Source organism: Penaeus vannamei, chromosome 21, assembly GCF_042767895.1.
Source record: "Penaeus vannamei isolate JL-2024 chromosome 21, ASM4276789v1, whole genome shotgun sequence".
Classification (NCBI taxonomy): domain Eukaryota; kingdom Metazoa; phylum Arthropoda; class Malacostraca; order Decapoda; family Penaeidae; genus Penaeus; species Penaeus vannamei.
Genome location: NC_091569.1, coordinates 34,769,936 through 34,774,935, shown reverse-complemented (window position 1 = coordinate 34,774,935; position 5,000 = coordinate 34,769,936).

Genomic DNA, 5,000 nt, shown 5'->3' with positions numbered 1-5,000 from the left:
GTATTCGTATGTGTGTATGTCTGTTTGTTCCTTGTAACATTGTACGTATGTGATGGAATGTGTGTGGGAGCGTCTGTGCATGTCTGTTTGTTCATTGTAACATGTGTACGTATGTCTGTGGAAGCGTCTTGTGTGCGTTGTCATATGAATCGATATGTCAATAAAATGACATGAAAAGGCTTGACAGTTCAGTTTTTTTCAGAGCTGACCATATACGTGTAAGATTGATCAGCATGTATATTGATTTTCATTTTGTTTCGTTCGTCCCAATGCGTCCTTAGAGCTGCCATTGTGTAATTATTATTGTCTGTATGATCATTATCAGTCATTTGTGTGAGCATTTCTACGCGCTTTTTATTTATTTATTGTGTGTGTGTCTATGTGAGTGCGCAATTACACACACACATCACAAACACACACACACACACACATATATCTATCTATCTATCTATATATATGTAAATGTGTGTGTGTGTGTGTACGTATGTATATATACATGAATATATGCATTTTGTAAGCATGCATGTATACATTTATATTTATTGATATATGTGTATCTGTATGGATGTGTGTGTGTGTGTGTGAGCGCCCAAATGTTGGGTCTTACAAGAGTTGGTAGATGGCGAGCTTAGGGTTTCGGGTAGACAACCAAGATGTCTTGACTCCTTTACTGAATAAGATGTTGGAGTGCGGCAGCTCCTCGGAGCGAGGTGTTGCTCCTTGGCTCCCCGCAGGGAGTCTGCCTCATCTCCTATACAATGGTCTAAAGATCGCACCGAGTCACATTGTTAGGATGTGACGAACGGTGATGAACAAGCAAGCGTTACAAAAATACAAAGCCCTTGTGGAAGAGATAGACAACACAACATTCTAATGTCTGGTGGGGCAAGAAGAGAGGAATGAACAGAAGAAGCGATGGTCAGGCGTATATGCATATGTATATGTATGTGTGAAGGTACGTATGTGACAAACATGTAAGATTTTATTTATATATATATATATATATATATATATATATATATATAATTTAGTAATTAGATATAGATAGAGCTATTGTTGTTCTGCTTAGCTCCTCACTGCCTATGATCCTCCCAGGGTCGACGCACGCCCACTGTGCCACCCTCACTGTTAATACTGTATTCTTTCTCGGTCAGTCCCACTGTTTTGCTGTCTCCCCGTTTTCTGTTTTATCTACCATGTATTTAATATTTTGTTCTGCCTTTAGCATCACATTACGGTTTGTATCTTTATGTATTAGGATTATTATGGTTAGCTTAGCTTAATTTTGCGCCTTATTACATTCTCTGACTGGCGTATGTGGCGGAGGATCGCGATGTAATACTCGTACACACGTCACCTATATATATAGATATCCACACGTTACTCATATGTATGTCCACGCACACGCAGCCCTTTACAGCTCCCCAGGGACCCTAACACTCAAAGCTAATCCTTCACAGACCTCTCCTCTTCACGTACATAAAGTACCCAGAGAGTCACCCTCTCTCCCCTCATACTATTGCCACACATATCCTATATCATATATCCTTACACATACCCTATACAATTATACTAGCCCACACATTCCACAAAATCGTGCATATAACCAAGGTCGCCACTACCCAACTGTACGGACTGAACCTCTGTCCAACCTCTGTACCAGCCTCCTATCATAAACCTGTCAATCAGAAGAACCCCGGAGTCTGTCTACCCGAGCAGCAGACTGTCTCACACGAGACACAGCTCAGCTAGCACCTACAGCAATTCGTCACGCCTATAGTATGTGTGTGTGTGTGTTTGTGTGTGATTGTGTGTGTGTGTGTGTGTGTGTGTGTGTGTGTGTGTGTGTGTGTGTGTGTGTGTGTGTGTGTGTGTGTGTGTGTGTGTGTATGTGTGTGTGTGTGTGTATGTGTGTTTGTGTGTGTGTGTGTGTTTGTATGTGTGTGTGTGTGTGTGTGTGTACACATGCAAGAATTATATGCATATAAAGGCTTGTGTATTCGTGCATACATGCATGACGTGTAAAAAATCGAAAGTTAGGTCTCGCCACTTTGAGATTCTGCACAGCTCACGTGGGGGGGGGGGGGTTAGGGGGTTAGGGGGCAAGGTTTATATATTATAGACCTTGCTAAGGTTGGGCTAAGGAATAGACCCACTGGAAAGGTTACTATAGAAAACTACATTACATTGAGGGGTAACCATTCTATTTATACACCAACAATTCCCTCTCCTTTGTCGAAGGTAAAATTGTTTCATTCGCCTTAATGTAGTCTATTAGTCACTATAAATGGCACGATCTTCCTTTTAATTATCCCGCTGTGTTGATCATCTCTCCCAAAACTCTGATTTGAGGCTTTAAATACATTTTTTGAAAATTTCTGACTATAAAACTCTTCGGCATGAAGTCCTACCGGACATTAACAATCTTTCACAACGTTTAATCAGCTTTAATTGCCTTCTTTTACTAACGTGAGCAAAATTTTAGAAGAGTCTGATCCCCCGTTCTTAGACCGGTGGACACAAAGGAGTTTATGTGACCTCGACAGCAGTTCAGGAAAGACGACAGCCTCGCAAATGGTGGTCAACACTTAAAGTATCTCTGTTCGGTTTTGAGTCCTTCATTCCTCATTTAATGAAGCCTTTAATGAAGTGTTACATATAGTCCGATTGAGATAACTACCTTGTTAGCAGAATGATTTAATTCAAAACAGTTGAGAAGATATTGAAGTTCCTCCTTCATGTCAACCATTACCATGCTTTAATTCATTTGCTTTCAGGTCATCTAAAATCAAGTATCTGTTTTCAGAATTAGAAAAATATGGTGTAGACACTAATGGATTGCTTCCTATGATCTTAAAGAGTAAATGGTCAATTAGCTCCTAAATTAGCTGTAATCTTACGCCTTTTAGCTCGTCAAGGGTCATTTTCAGTGTTGGCGCTTTGGTAATGTCACCCCTATTCCCAAGGGCCCACTACAGTCTCCACCTACCGACTATTGGCCCATTTCAATTATACCAATTTTATCTAAGGGTTTGAACATTTGCTGGTCAGTCATCTTCCAATATATTTGAGACCGTTTCTTCCAGAGACTCAGAAAGGGACCTGGCTGCAATGATACGTTGCTTGTGTTGGCGTATGAAATGCAGTATGCTTTAGATAAGACCAAGTAGAAAAAAAATCTTTTGGTTCAGGAAACACGACTCCCTCTGGAGGTGGGTCAATAGGTCAGGATTTCTTTTTATGTTTTGTTTTTATTTATTATTTATTTTTCATTCATTATTATTATTATTCTATTATTTCTTATTCATTATTATTATTCTATTATTTCTTATTCATTATTATTATTCTATTATTTCTTATTCATTATTATTATTCTATTATTTCTTATTCATTATTATTATTCTATTATTTTTTATTCAATATTTTATTATCTTTTATTCATTATTATTATTGTTGTTGTTGTTTTTGAGAAGTGATGTAACCAACCTCTTCGTGGACACCACTTCACTCTAAACCCTGTCACCTAGACCTATATATTACTGAAAAAATAAAACTGAGGTTTAAATTCAAAATACAAATCTTGTTTATGTTCCAAAACTCTCCGTCAGAAGACTGTCCCGTCTGCACGCTCGTCCAATGTATGCATGGATCCATATCTGTATGCATATCTGGATGGATGGATGCATATCAGTATATTTGCATAATGTATGTATGTGTGTATGTATCCATGTATGTAGGTAAGTGTATGTATGAGTGTATACATGAATTCATACGTGCATGTCTAAGACTAATACAGAGAAAGAGGGAGGGAGGAAGAGGAAGAAAGAGAGAAAGAATGGGGTGAGGGAGAGAGAAAAATACAGGCAGATTTACAAGCCGATACATCGACACCACAGCATTATATCGAAAAGCGAGATAATTCATGACACGCCATGCACGGGGAGTCCATGGCAAATTCTACTGGATTTGAATATTAACCTTAAATTCCATGACTTCTGCTTTACGGTGGTTTTCACATAAAGGCAAAAGGCAGAGAGAGGTCTTGGTAGAAAGTGGCTTGTGAATTATTACTGTTATTGTTATCATCTCGTTTTTTGTTGTTTTCGTACTGTTGCTTTTGTTCTTATCTTTGTTCTTATTTTTGTTGTTTTATAGGTTTTTGTTATTATTATTTCTGATTATCACTATCGTAACCACTATTAATATTATTACCATCATTGTTATTATTATTATTGTTATAATTGTATAACATTGTCATCATTATGATTATTACTATTATCGTGATTGTAATGGATAATCATAAACTCCGTAGAGTTATAGAAGTTGGTTTGGTAGCGTGTTACCCAACTCCAGGTAATGTCCATATGAGTTTGGCTTAATTGGCAATGACTCTCAGGTGAGTTAAGAGTGATCCCGTAATCACAATAAAAGAACTATAAAATATCTCTGGCTAGCTAAAAGGCAACATAAAAAAGAGCCTCCATATTAAACATTCACTTCGCACAAACGCTCAAAACATAACCAATACATAAGATAACACACCATACACTTACTTGGAAAGAGGTAACACGCCACAGCACGAGAAGCACCACCCGCTTCACACCGCCCACTCCTGCGTCACTGCCAACGCCGCGACGCCCTTGCTATTATCACATCTAGATTTACGATTCTCTCACACCCTCTGGGCCCGAGAGCCGCCCGCCCGCCCTCGTCCCGTCACGGAAGGGGAGGGGCGGTGGTCAGCCAGTTAAAAATCCAAACGGTCTGTGTGTGTGTGCAAAAAAAGCCTCTTTCTCTTAGACTAACCTTGATCCTTTATACTCGTAGTTTCCCGCGCTTGGTGATACTTTACCCATAATGCACTTTATTTAATATATCGAATAGTATATGGTGAGTTTTAAATAAGCTTAGAAATACATAAAATAAAAAAGGAAGATAAAACTATGCAAAAATGGGTACAAAAATAGATAAAGGGCGGGAAAGGACGACAAGGTGAAAGA